This window comes from Chiloscyllium plagiosum, chromosome 21, assembly GCF_004010195.1.
Source record: "Chiloscyllium plagiosum isolate BGI_BamShark_2017 chromosome 21, ASM401019v2, whole genome shotgun sequence".
Taxonomy (NCBI): domain Eukaryota; kingdom Metazoa; phylum Chordata; class Chondrichthyes; order Orectolobiformes; family Hemiscylliidae; genus Chiloscyllium; species Chiloscyllium plagiosum.
Window position 1 is genome coordinate 5,405,392 of NC_057730.1, and position 14,533 is coordinate 5,419,924.

At 43.7% G+C, this 14,533-nt stretch overlaps 1 protein-coding gene across 5 annotated transcripts in view; it reads right to left on the reverse strand.

Moving 5' to 3' along the window:
* Window positions 1–14,533, reverse strand: part of snrnp25 (small nuclear ribonucleoprotein 25) — a 54,347-nt gene that overhangs the window by 13,275 nt on the left and 26,539 nt on the right. Inside the window, exon 7 of one of the 5 annotated variants that reach the window (XM_043711131.1) lies at window positions 11,936–13,217. The exons of the other annotated variants lie outside the window; for them this stretch is intronic. The gene's annotated coding sequence lies outside the window, so the exon portion shown is untranslated. Of the gene's footprint in view, window positions 1–11,935; window positions 13,218–14,533 lie in introns of those variants that run through there. 5 annotated transcript variants of the gene reach the window in all.

The window sequence follows — 14,533 nt, forward strand, 5'->3', positions numbered from 1 at the left end:
TGAGACATAATTTTTAAACCTTGAAATTCTACCGTCATTTTGCACTTTGCAATCACATTATCAGATCCAGAATTTAAATAATTTTAATCTTAAATATTTGAAATAACAGTGTGGAAACTGGCTCTTTTGCCCTTCAACTCCACACACACCCGGCAAAGAGCATCCCACCCAGACTCACCCCCCTATCCTATCCCTGTAACACCCCATTTCCAATGGCTAATTCATCTCACCTATGATTTGGAGGAGCCGGTGTTGGACTGGGGTGGACAAAGTTAAGAATCACACAATGCCAGGTTGTAGTCCAACAGGTTTAATTGGAAACACTAGCTTTTGGCACGCTGCTCCTTTATCAGGTGGTTGTGGAGAATAAGATTGTAAGTCATGGAATTTATAGACCCAGCTGCTGTGATGCAGAAGTGCTAACCACTGAGCCACACGCCATCCTCAAATCGCTCTGATCCATATAGTTTTGTTTTTCTGTTACTGTGTGCGACATGGACTTCAAACTGTTGAAGAGTAACCCCAAATTTGCTTTTTCTATCATAGCATACGTCCTCTGAGACTGGTTTAATTCTTAGCAAAGTAACTCACTGGCATCTATATCTCCCACTCCTCATCTTGTAACAAGAAAGCACCCATTTCCAAGTCATCAGCATCAATTGCCTTATTGAAAAATCTAGAATAATCAATTCAGATTCATTTATGAGAACTGCCTTCAGATTGGGCACACGGGTGATTTCCTGCTGATGAAAAACCCCAAAAATAAACCCCAATAAAACGGTGTCTTTATTTTTTCTATCTCACTGTGGACAGTGGCTCAGGGTGGGGTCGTTGGTGGGGGGGGGGGGGGGAGGCGGTGTGTGTGGCACAGTGGCTCAGTTGGTAGCACTGCTAACCACCCGGTTACGATTCCAGCCTTGGGTGACTATCTGAGTGGAGTTTGCACATTCTCCCTGTGTCTGCGTGGCTTTCCTCCTGGTGCATTAGCCATGTTAAATTGCCCCACAGTGCCCAGGGGTGTGCAGGCTAGGTGGGTTAGTCATAGGAAATGCAGGGTTACAGGGGTAGAGTAAGGTAGCGGGGAGGTGGGTCTGGGTGGGATGCTCCTCAGATGGACGGTGTGGACCTGATGGGCTGAATGGCCTGCTTTCACGCTGTAAAGATTCTCTGTACAAAACTAAAACCACTGGTAACTTGCGGGTAAATATAGGGGGGTAAAAAAGCATTACTGCTGGGCTTTCTTGTGATGCAGTAATAGTGTTGGGGAAGAGGGGAAAGAAGAAAGAAAAGCAAACATGGACCGCCAGGGCTCTTTTCTGGCACCGAGGTGGTATCCTTACCAAGACACCCAGGTTCATGCCCCACCTGCTGCACATGTGTGTAATAGCATCTCTGAACATGTTGATGAGAAAAATAGATTATAGGAGGAAAAAGGTCTTTAGGTGTAGAAAGGCCGCCTGGCATTTAGCTGACCAAGCCACTTGTCTCTTTCACAGATTCATTCAAGATGCAGGTATTGTGCGGAAATTACACAGAAATTTCCAATGCGATGCACACATTCCAAAAAAACCACAATTAGTTCTCGGAGCAGCTTTCACTTTTGCGGATTTCAGTAACACCTGTTCTTACTCAATCATTACAGTCATAGAGTCACAGATCCTTCGGTCCAACCCATCCATGCCGACCAAATATCCCAACCCAATCTAGTCTCATTTGCCAGCACTTCACCCATATCCCTCTAAACCCTTCCTATTCATGTACCCATCCAGATGCCTTTTAAATGTTAGAATTGTACCAGTCTCCACCACTTCCTCTGGCAGCTCACTCCATACACATACCACCTTCTGTGTGAAAATGTTACCCCTTAGGTCCCTTATATATTTTTCCCGTCTCACCCTAAACCTATGCCCTCTAGTTCTGGACTCTCCAATCCCAGGGAAAAGACCTTGTCTATTTAGCCTATCCATGCCCCTCATAATTTTATAAACCTCTATAAGGCCCCAGCCTGTTCAGCCTCTCCCTGTAGCAACATCCTCCAACCCTGGCAACATCCTTGTAAATCTTTTCTGAACCCTTTCAAGTTTCACAACATCTTTCCGATAGGAAGGAGACCAGAATTGCACGCAATATTCCACAAGTGGCCTAAATCTTGCTTTCATAAATTCACTTTTGGATAAATACATTTCTGAAGCCAGTCAACTGTAATTGCTTAAATCGGGCTTCCACTTATCTTACATGCATTTCTTCCATGTCACTCTATATTGCAATATCATCCAAATCAATTCTACAGACAAAAACAGAAATTGCTGGAGAAACCCAGCAGGTCTGACAGCATCTGTGCAGAGAAAGCAGAGTTCATGTTTTGGGTCTTCACTCTCTGATTTAACCATTCAATCTGCATCTTTGGCCTTAATTAGCAATGATAAGCCAAGTGCTACATTTGAATTATCTTCATTTTTAAACAGCGCTTCAGCTATCCCAATGCCTGCTTGTGGTTCAACTGTGACCTCTGGTGTTAGACTTTGTGCAGCAGTTGCTCTGGTTATTAAACATGATGGGAAAAGAAACTTAAAACCTGTTCTTGCAGACTGTCCTGCCTCTTTAGCCTCTTTTCAGACTTGCTGTGATTTTAGACAAAATTGTAAGTCTCATTCCAGTCAAATGATCTTTTCCCAAGAGAAAATCCATTAATCTCTTAACTACGTTAAAAATCACGCAACACCAGGTTATAGTCCAACAGGTTTATTTGGAATCACCAGCTTTCGAAGCGCTGCTCCTTCATCAGGTGGTTCCAAATAAACCTGTTGGACTATAACCTGGTGTTGTGTGATTTTTAACTTTGTCCACCCCAGTCCAACACTGGCTCCTCCACATCATCACTTAACTATCCCATCCAGATACTCCACTGAGACCTTATGCAATGGAACTGTGATACACTCTCCAGCTATCCTTTCACTTTCATTGATCTTCATGAAGGGGAAACAAAATTTGAGTAGCCCCTGTTTCTCTGAGTATTGTTCTGAATTTGGCTGCATCACTTGAAGGAAAAAAGAGGACTTTCTTTCCTCTGGACAAAAACCCTTTACATCTCTCAATATGATTTCATTCTACCTTCCCAGCAGTGTTCGCCCTCAGTTATTTACTTGCACTTACAGCTACAACTTGGTCCAACACAAAATGGCTTCCCTTTTTGGACTCATGAAACTCTGGTAAGGCCCATGGGTGACATTTGCTATTGCTAACCTTCTGAGTCAATGTGTCCCATTTTGTTTTAGATTAGATTACTTACAGTGTGGAAACAGGCCCTTCGACCCAACAAGTCCACACCGACCCCCCCCCCGAGGAGCAACCCACACAGACCCATTCCCCTACATTTACCCCTTACCTAACACTACGGGCAATTTAGCATGGCCCATTCACCTGATCTGCACCTCTTTGGGCTGTGGGAGGAAACAGGAGCACCCGGAGGAAACCCACGCAGACACGGGGAGAACGTGCAAACTCCACACAGACAGGTGCCTGAAGTGGGAATTGAACCTGGGAGCTGTGAGGCATATACCTTCAATTATTTCTCTTTTTTTGACCAGAAGCGCAGACCCGTGGGACATTCCCAGTTATCCATTCTTTACCCTGACTACTTGGCTTCCCTTTATTCTTCTACTTCCCATCCCTCTTAAACTCAAGGGTGATGGCAAAAAGTTTAGTTTCATTGATCAGCCATTATTGCTGCCTGTCTCTCAGTTTAACCCTTTGTTCACCAACATGGATTCTTATTACGGAAGGTAGTCAGTTTTAAAATTCCTCTGTAATCTTTTGAGAGTTTCTCTGTGATTTCAGCTTCTAATGCTCTTATCCAACTGTCAAGGTTACTTTGCTTAACTCCTTCAAATCAAAAGTTTCCACCAGCTGTTTCCAGAACAGTGAAAGTATTATTCTAATGACAATCATTGTTAATACAAAGTTGCAGCTTTACAGGACATTGGTTAGGCCACTGTTGGAATATTGCGTGCAATTCTGGTCTCCCTCCTATCGGAAGGATGCTGTGAAACTTGAAAGGGTTCGGGAAAGATTTACAAGGATGTTGCCAGGGTTGGAGCTACAGGGAGAGGCTGAATAGATTAGATTCCCTACTGTGTGGAAAGAGGCCCTTCAGCCCAACAAGTCCACACCGACTCTCCGAAGAATAACCCACCCAGACCCATTTACCTCTGACTAATGCACCGAACACTAAACTTGAAAGGGTTCGGGAAAGATTTACAAGGATGTTGCCAGGGTTGGAGCTACAGGGAGAGGCTGAATAGATTAGATTCCCTACTGTGTGGAAAGAGGCCCTTCGGCCCAACAAGTCCACACCGACTCTCCGAAGAATAACCCACCCAGACCCATTCCCCTCTGACTAATGCACCGAACACTGTGGACAATATAACACGGCCAATTCACCTGACCTGCACATCTTTGGATTGTGGGAGGAAACTGGAGCACCTGGAGGAAACCCACGCAGACACGGGGAGAATGTGCAAACTCCATACAGGCAGTCACCCAAGGCTGGAATCAAACACAGGTCCCTAGCACTGTGAGGCAGCAGTGCTAACCACTGAGCCACCATGCCACCCTGCAAATAGGCTGGGACTGTTTTTCCTGCAGCTTCGGAGGCTGAGGGGTGACCTTATAGAGGTTTATAAAATCATAGGGTAAATAGACAAGGTCTTATCTGAGGTGGGGGAGTCCAGAACTAGAGGGCATAGGGTTAGGGTGAGAGGGGAAAGATATAAAAGGGACCTAAGGGACGTTTTCATGCAGAGGGTGGTACATATATGGAATGAGCTGCCAGAGGAAGTGGTGGAGACTGGTACAACATTTAAAAGGCATTTGGATGGGTGTATGAATAGGAAGGGTCTAGACGGATATGGGCTAAGTGCTGGCTTATGGAACTAGATTAGGTTAAGAGATCTGGTCAGCATGAACGAGTTGGACTGAAGGGTCTGTTTCCGTGCTGTACGTCTCTATGACTCTATGTTAAACCTTTATTGTTTTTGCATTTTGTTTCTGTTTCATGTTTTCCTCTTAATCTAATCTTTATTTCCAACTTCTAATTCTATTTCTACAAGTCTTAACTTGAACGTGCTCCTGAAAAAAATTTCCTCCATTTTTTAAACCCCTTCCACTTTTTTCAATCTGCTCAGTTTAGCCGAAAAATTAAGTGCAGAAATCCACAAAGTAATTGAGGCTTTGGTGGGTTAACTTAATGCTAACACTTCCTGAAGGAGTCCAGTGCTCCAAATGTGGAAAACACCATCCCTCTCACAATGTACACTCAACACTCTTCAACATTTCCACAATTCAACAAATTAGCAAAGGGACAAGTGACCGAGCTAATGTTTTTCCTATGTTTGCTATTTTCTTACAAAAAATTGGATCCAAACATTTTTATAAATCTAAGAAATCAAAGACATAGTGCTGAGTATCCACAATCTAAGTTCCTTCATTGCAGATCAAAAACAAAGTTAAGATCGATTACATTCGAAGCAGAATCAAGTATTTTTAACATTCCTGATAGTGTTTCGATGATTAAATTACTTTGATCATTTTCCTCATTGGTTTTGGCGATAGCATTGGAATTACAAGTAACACAAACAAAAGAGATTTTCTTCCACAGTTCAAACTTATAACTCAGAAAGACAGAAATTCTTCCAGTAAATCCTGGCTGTGTCAAATAGGATCCTGGAAATTTAGGTAACTCCTTCTGAAGGTCTATGAGCTGAAGTGGAGTGAATGTGTCTAATCCCGTGTAGCACGATCATTTTAAATGGAGAACCAATGATTTGGGTGACTGTTACTACTGCTATAATAATTATGCATGCCAGGGAATTGTGCAAGTGCATTATATTGCATTTGTGATGAATATGCATGATATTTCACTGTGGCAGAGGGCGACATTAGTTCTGTACTTTGAATATTTCATTCAAAGTGCATAAAAGGTGTTTATGACTTTCTTTTACAACCTGAAGTGTTAGTGTTTTTCGCTGTAAATGTAGAAATAAATTGGAAGGAAAGCATACGAAATTCATAACTCTTTAAAAAGTTAATGATGTGTTGCTGTTTCACTTTGACACAATGCCACTGACGCTGGAGATCTGAGATAAAAACAGAAAGTCGGGGAGAAACTCAACAGGTCTAGCAGCATTTGTGGAGAGAGAAATTGAGTTTACTTTTTGAATCCAAAATGACTCTTCCTCAGAATTGTACGCAGACCTGTACGCAAGTTGAGAGAGTCATACACTACAGAAACAGACTCTTCAGTCCAACTCGGCCTTGCCAGGCAGACATCCTAATCTGATCTTGTCCCATTTGCCAGATCCCTCTTACTGCTTCCTATGAATATTGTAATTGTACCAGCCTCCACCAAATCCTCTGGCAGCTCATTCCATACACGCACCAACCTCTGCATGAAAAAAGGCAGCCCAAGAGAACCATTCAGGAGATGTTGCAAGAGTCCCCTAAGGTCCCACGCTTTCCTGTTCAGGATACTGGAGAGGACGATGGTTCCTCAGAGGAGGGTAGCAAAAGCCAAGCCTCTGGAACTGCAGATGGGCCAGTTCTACAAGGAGAGAAGAGCAGTACTGATTCTTTAAGAGGATTCTCTAAGTAGGGAACAGATAGAGGCTGCTGCAGCCCTAGGCTTGACTTGGCAGTGGCCTGCTGCCCATCTGCTGCCGAGGTCAACAGGTGGCTTCAAGAGGGAAGAGAATCAGCCAAAGGTTGTTGTCCGTGTTGGCACCAGTGACGTAGTCAGCAATGGGGGTATGGGTCTGCAGTCAGAACTTAAGGTGCTCAGTCGAGAATTGCCAAGCAGCATCTCAAAAGCAGTAACCTCTGGCTTATTTGTGCGATCATGTGCTGGTGAATGTAGAATCAGAAGGATAAGACGGGTAAACGTGTGGCTGGAAAGACGGTGCAGAAGGGAAGACTTAAAATTGCTTGGACTTTGGGAATGGATTGACAGCTGTACACACTGGGTGAACAAAGCCAAGACTGAAAGCCTTCTGGGCCACTGTCCATGGAGTATAATAAATAAGGCTGGTGTGTTCCAGACACAGGCTGTCCTGTGGAATTGTGATGACAGCGTGTTGAGAAAAGAAAGGGCAGGACTGAGTGTAAATGTTATCTCCTTTCCTAGGAAAGCTAGGAAAGGAGGTAAAAGAGGAGGATTGGTTTAAGGAGAACACTGCAGGAGAAACAGGATGTCCCAAATTGCTGAAAGACAGAATCGATTTGGTTCGGGCAAAGTATGCAATTGAATTGCTCTGTGTAGTGTACAGGCAACCAGAGAGTGGGAAGGATGTAGAGGAACATATCTGCAAGGAGGTTGCAGAGTGCTGTGAGCACTATGGAATAGCTCTACTGGGGGAACCTAAATCTGGACAAGAACAGTTGGGAAAGGCAGCAAGGGACAAGTATTCTTCCACTGTGTCCAGGAGGATTTCCTACAACAGTGTCAGGTCCAAGAAGAAAGGAAGCATGGCTAGACCTGGTTGTAGGAAACTAGGTGGATCAAGCAGATCATGTGTACGTGGGGGACAGTGAGCACTTCACCATAACATTACGACAAAAGTGGACCTGACTTCAGCGGAGTAAGAACACCAGCACGACAGACCAGGAAAAGGGAGCAGCACAGTGATATATAGTCAGGAGGGAGTTGCCTTGGGAATCCTCAACATTGACTCCAGACCCCATGAAGTCTAACAGCTCCAGATTAAACATGGACAGGAAAACCTCCTGCTGATTATCACGCACTGTCCTCTCTCGGCTGGTGAATCAGTACTCTTCCATGTTGAACAGCACTTAGATGAAACACTGAGGGAAGTAAGGGTGCAGAATGGGGTCGATATTTCAATATCCATCACCAAGAGTGGCTCAGCAGCAGTACTACTGATCGAGCTGGTCAGGTCCTAAAGGACATGGCTGCTAGACTGGGTCTGCAGCAGGTGGTGAGGGAACCAATAAGAGGGAAAAACACACTTGACCTTATCCTTACCAATCTGCCATATGCAGATGCACCTGTCTGTGACAGTATTGGTAAGAGTGACCACTGCACAGTTCTTATGAGGACAAAGTTGTGCTTTCACATTGAGAATACCCTCCATTGTTTGGGTAGCATTATCACAGTCCTAAATGAGACAGATTTCAAACAGATCTAGTGACTCAAGACTGGGAATCCATGAGACACTATGGGCTACCAACAGCAGCATAATTGTACTCCAGCACAATCTGCAACCTCATGGCCCAGCATATGCCCCACTCAACCATTACCATCAAGCCAGGGGATCGACCCCGGTTCAATGGAGAGTGTAGGAGGGCATGCCAGGAGTAGCATCAGGTATACCTGAAAATGAGGTGTCAATCCGGTGAAGCTGTGAGGCAGGATACTTGCATGCCAAATAGCATAAGCAGCAAATGACAGACAGATCAGATCTAAGCTCTGCCAAACTGCCACATTCAGTAGTGAATGGTGGTGGACAATTAACTCACTGGGAGAGGAGTTTCCACAAATAACCCCATCCCCAATGATGGAAGAGCTCAGCACATCAGTGCAATAGATAAGGCTGAGGCTTTCGTCGTGATCTTCAGCCAGAGTCCCGAGTGGATGATCCATCTCGGCCTCCTCCAGTGGGCCCCGGTGTTACAGATACCAGTCTTCAATCAATCCAATTCACTCCACCTATCATCAAGGGACAGTTACTGCAAACTCTACAGGCCCTGACAATATTCCGGCAATAGTACTGAAGACCTGTGCTCCAGAACTTTCTGCTCCCCGAGCCACGTTCTTCAACGTGGCTACAACACTAGCATCGACCCGATAATGTGAAAAATTGCTCAGGTATGTCCTGGACACAAAAAACAGGACAAATCCAACCCAGCCAATTACCATCCCATCAATCTACTCTCCATCATCAGTAAAGGTCTCATCGACAGCGCTATCAAGCAGCACCTGCTCAGCAATAACCTGGTCAGTGACGCCCAGTTTGGGTTCCGCCAGGGTCACTCAGCTCCTGACCTCATTATAACCTTGGTTCAAACATGAACATCAGAGCTGAATTCCAGAGATAACGTGAGAGTGCCAACCCTTGACATCAAAACCATATATGACCAAGTGTGGCATCCGGGAGGCCTAGCAAAACTGGAATCAATGGGCATCAGGGCAAAATCTCCACTGGTTGGAGTCATAATTGGCACAGAGGAAGATGGTTGTGGTTGTTGGAGGTCAATCATCTCGGCTCCAGGACATCTCTGCAGGGGTTCCTCAGGGTAGTGTCCTCCACCCAAGCATCCTCAGCTGCTTCACGAATGATCTTCCCTCTATCAGAAGGTTAGAAAAGGGGAGGTTCACCAATGATTCCATTCCACAGATGCTGAGGCAATCCACGTTCAAATGCAACATGATCTGGAAAATATCTAGGCATGGGCTGACAAATGACAAGAAATGCAAATAAGATTCACCACACACAAGTGCCAGGCTATGACCATCTCCAATGAGAGAGAATCTAACCACCAACCCTTCTTTTCAATGGCGTTACAATCACTGACTCACCCACTATCAACATCCTGGGGATTACCATTGACCAGAAATGGAACTGGATCAATGGAACTAGCAGTGGCTAAGGGATCAGGTCAAAGAATCAGAGTTCTGCAGCGAGTAACTCATTTCCTGACTCCCCAAAGCCTGTCCACCATCTACAAGGCACAAGTCAGGAGTGTGATGGAATACTCCCCACTTGTCTCGATGGGTGCAGCTCCAACAACACTCAAGAAACTTGACACCATCCAAGACAAAGCAGCCCCCGCTTGATTGGCACCACATCCACAAACATCCAGTCTCTCCACCACTGACGCTCAGTTCTCGGTGATGCTTTCACTAATATCCCTTTTGGTTAATCACATGGTCGGACTTCCAAACAAATGAGTTCATTGGTCACTGAAGTCGGTACTTTAAAAGGTTCATAAGGCTCACAGATTTCGTATTAATTCGGGATGTTCAGGCTGACTGCATGTGACTTCATGAAGCTATACAGTCTAGGTTTGTAATAATTCCTGTTATTCAATTCATCTGGGAGAGACTTTCTGATTCTTTTTTAAAAAATCATCTCACATGCAATAAACACAACCTTGCTAATGTAACATCTTAGACTTTGTCACACATATGTTTAATCAATAATCCTGACAATGATGAAATTGCTGGAAACTGAAGGCAACCAGCGGTTTCAGCTAATGAAATGCTACTGATGCAACATGCCCCTGCCTATCGACATTTACCAATTCTAACCAAAGGTCATTGACAGGAAACTTTGGCCTGGATTTTCACTCCCAGATCAGACAGCAGACAAGGCCACAAGGGCTGCTATAAGTGTTATGTTTCAAAGGCTCTTTCTCAGTTCTATGGGCCTTTGTCTTAGATGCTTTGTTAGATATTAGGCCTCATAGCCCTCCTCTGCACCTACTCTCCATATCCTATACGTGTGAACACATGCAAATCCATTGATCCAACCTCCCCCAGAGCTCCCATACCACCTTGATTCTAATTTGCCAATCCATGGCCTCTTCTATCACTATGCCATCTTAATGATATCCACATTTTGCCCTCACGCCCTCCATGTAAACTCACTGACTATCCACCATCGACAGACCTCAGAAGCCATGCAGAGACAAAATAAAGTTTACCTTGATTTGTAGATTTTAATTACGATATAAAAAACTCCTTCATGTAAGCCCAATAACTAATTTTAAATTCTTTCAAACACTTAATCCCTTAGAAAAATAAAATTATATTCATTAAACTACATAAAAGACAGCTGATCCTTTAACATCCTCTTTGAACTATCAATCAAACTGGGAACTGACAACCCCTTACTGTGCTGGCTGAAAGTGGAAAGCGCCACTCAATGAGGATATAATGATCACATTAAGGAATATGTCAACAGAGTAACTGTTGGAAGATTTTTTTTTAATCTCTCACAGACACAGACAGCCTATTCTTTTCCCTTTCTAAAAAAAAATTAGGTTGGGGTTTGAACTAACTTGACTGCTTTTTTTGTTAAATCTTTCACCAACACATGCAGGCTGCTAATTCAATTTTTAGGGTGATGGAGATGTAAATAACTTCATAGCTCTAAGGACCTTATCTTCCCTTCCAGAGCATTTACTAGTAAAGATTCATAACCCCCACACTATTGGCAAGGGCCTCTGCTCAGCGAAGATGGCGCCTGCTTTGTCTCAGCACTGAGTACAACTGACCCTGCTGAGCTCAGGTTTGCCTATATTAGCCACCCTTCACCCCATGTACACTACAATCAGAAATAGGATGTGACATAAAGACAGTCATGACTTCTGGGCCTGAGGCTTGTCTGTTACTTTGGAGTCAAGGCATAGTCCACACATCTCCATGAAACATCTGGCTACTAACTCTGTACTATTTCTCCCTCCACAGATGTTGACTCACAGCATTTCTAATGTTCTTTGCTTTTATTTCAGATTTCCAGCACCCACATTAAATTTATTTTGTATCTCGGCGACCCAGAGGAGCAATATTTCAGGAGCACTGGCCTCACATAACTAGCTTTTCATCTCATGGTTTTGATGATGGAAAACATCGAGGAGCCCAAAGACCATCGTCTGCAACTTTACAAAAGAGGTTAGATATGAGGTGTGGAAGATCCTGAATTAGCATTCAGCCAAACATTCGGATGCAGCAGCCATTTTTACACTGTCAACAAAGAAATGCTTTGTACGTTCCAACTGAAGTGCTCACTTCATAAAGGCTTAGAAATAGCTGGAGTAAAATACTGCTTCAGATTTATAATACTCAATATTAAAAAAAAGGACTTCCTAATTTTAAAATTACTCACAAAGAAAGTGTTTCAATAAATGTGTATAACGAAGGTTGTGAAAAAAGAAAAACTTTAATGCTCAGATTTTATTTTTAAGAACAATATCCAAAACACGCACTGCTACTTAGATGTAGCTGAATTATTGCATTTACAAAACGGACGCCAGTTTGCCAGTGAGCTGGTGAAAATTTCCCACATTAAGTTGGGAGGAAGGCTCTCTTCATTCCGGGCATTACCAGGTCCACAGAATTCCACAGGTGGCAGGCTTACAAAGTAACCTTGGACTCTCAGATATGATCTCATTGGTCGATGTCTCTCAGTCGAACCTGAGTTCTGGCATCATAGCCGAGTGCTTGCATATATTGCGAGGCCTGTTTAATTGATTCCAGCAGAGGGGCAGGGGAGTAAGACAGAAATCAAGAATGCCAGCTTCTGTGCAGAGTTTCAGATAACCTGGCTTGCTTCATTTGCCAGAGCACCAGTCAGGAAGAGTCAGGTGTCTAAAGGAAAGTTTAGGATTTTGGGTATAGGTTGTGAACAGCCAGCTGCTCAGCAGGGCAGAAGTGAGCTACTTGTGTTGTGGCGAGATTGACAAAAGCCCCTGAGCAAGCTCACTCTTGTATGAGAGAACAATGTCGATTCAGATGGGGGATTGAGACCCAGAAATCATCTTTTACACAATGAGTAGTTAATACCTGATTCAAGATACATCAAATGGGCATTTAAACGGGCATTGGATAGGCATATGGAGGATAGTGGGCTAGTGTAGGTTAGGTGGGCTTGGATCGGCGCAACATCGAGGGCCGAAGGGCCTGTACTGTGCTGTATTTTTCTATGTTCTTTGTTCTAATCATCTGGTGGTATCTTATTTGTCAATACTATACCTTCGTAAATACTAATAGATAAAAATCTGAAAGAATACCTGACTTTAAGCAGCTCTGTAGCATTTGAAAATACTTTTATAAGGCTCTTCCAATGTTTAGATACATCCTATTATAATTTTCATTTGCACAATGCTAGTTTTGTACTTAAACAGACTTATGACATATGGATTTTAATATAACTAACTGGATTGCAAAAATAAGAGTTAATCTCTAAACACATTGAATCATTCAATAAACACCTTATACAACCCAACAGAATACTGTATGTTGAATTACAATTTGTGACAATTCTGAAAATGGCTTGTTCCTTATCACTGAAGTTCTAATGAATGATACAACTCCTGTGCTTCGTCCTCTGGTGAAGAGTTTTCTCAGAAGTAGAGAGACAGCAACACATATCTCTCTACAAGACAAATCTGCCTTTTGGACACGTGCTAAGATTTACACAAATCTGGAAGAAACAAAAAGCCAAAAAACAGATACGTGAAAATAGTTCACATTTTTCTACTGTAGTATTAAAAAAACAAAAATAACATGAGCGATGAAATCGTAAAGACCTGACAATAAGGATTGAGCTAACCCTGAATGCTGCTGAGTTTTAAAGGTATGCAGAGTTCCCATTGATAGTGGTGCAGTGAAAAGAATCGCAAAGAAATACACCTTTAAGGTGCAGATAATTCTTAACCATCCCTTACTAAAATCATAGTACTAAATGTACAATACCACACTGCAGTCATGGGTTACTACAGTTATCTTTCACCAGCTTGATGCCACACCATGCACATTCAAGCACGGTAGCTCAGTGGTTAGCACAGCTGCCTCACAGCACCAGGGTCCCAGATTCAACTCCATCCTCGGGCGACTGTCTGTGTGGACTTGGCACATTCTCCCCGTGTCTGTGTGGGTTTCCTCCAGGTATTCCCTTTTTCCTCCCACAGTCCAAAGATGTGCCCCTTAAGTGGATTGGCCATGGGAAATTGCCCCTAATGTTCAGGGATATGTAGGCTCAGTGGGTTAACCATGGGAAATCCAGCGTGACAGGGATATGGTAGGGGAATGGGTCTGAGTGGGATGCTCTTCAGTGTGGACTCAATGGGCCGAATGGCCTGGTTCCACACTGCAGGAACTTTATGATTCCATGAAAACACATGCTGTTAATCCAGGTACCTCGGGATATTGGAGACCTCTCACAGCCTGAAAGGTGTACATAAGAACCTTTCCGATGTCCCGACACACTGTTGGCAAGGTAACTGCCCAGAATGTTGAATCATCTGATGACAATAACCTGGCATTTGGAAACTTCTGGAAAACTCTCCAAGTTTGAGGCAGGGTGGGGATTCACAGAATTTCAGTTTAGTTACACAGACAGTTACCTAGGACAGGCTAAAGGATTAGAACCTGCTCTAATTCCTGGTTAACTATAAACCTGATACCCATCCCCTCCAAGTTTGAGGTAGGGTGGGGATTCACAGAATTTCAGTTTAGTTACACAGACAGTTACCTAGGACAGGCTAAAGGATTAGAACCTGCTCTAATTCCTGGTTAACTATAAACCTGATACCCATCCCAGCCCACCCCCCACACCTACATACACAATACACCCATACACATTACACACCTCAAACCCACACACCACGCACCCACACCCCACACAAACACACCACAAACACACAACAACCCCACACACACCCCACACCCAAACATTCCACATACCCCATACCCAAACACTTCAAACCCACACACACACCACACACCACATACCCCAAA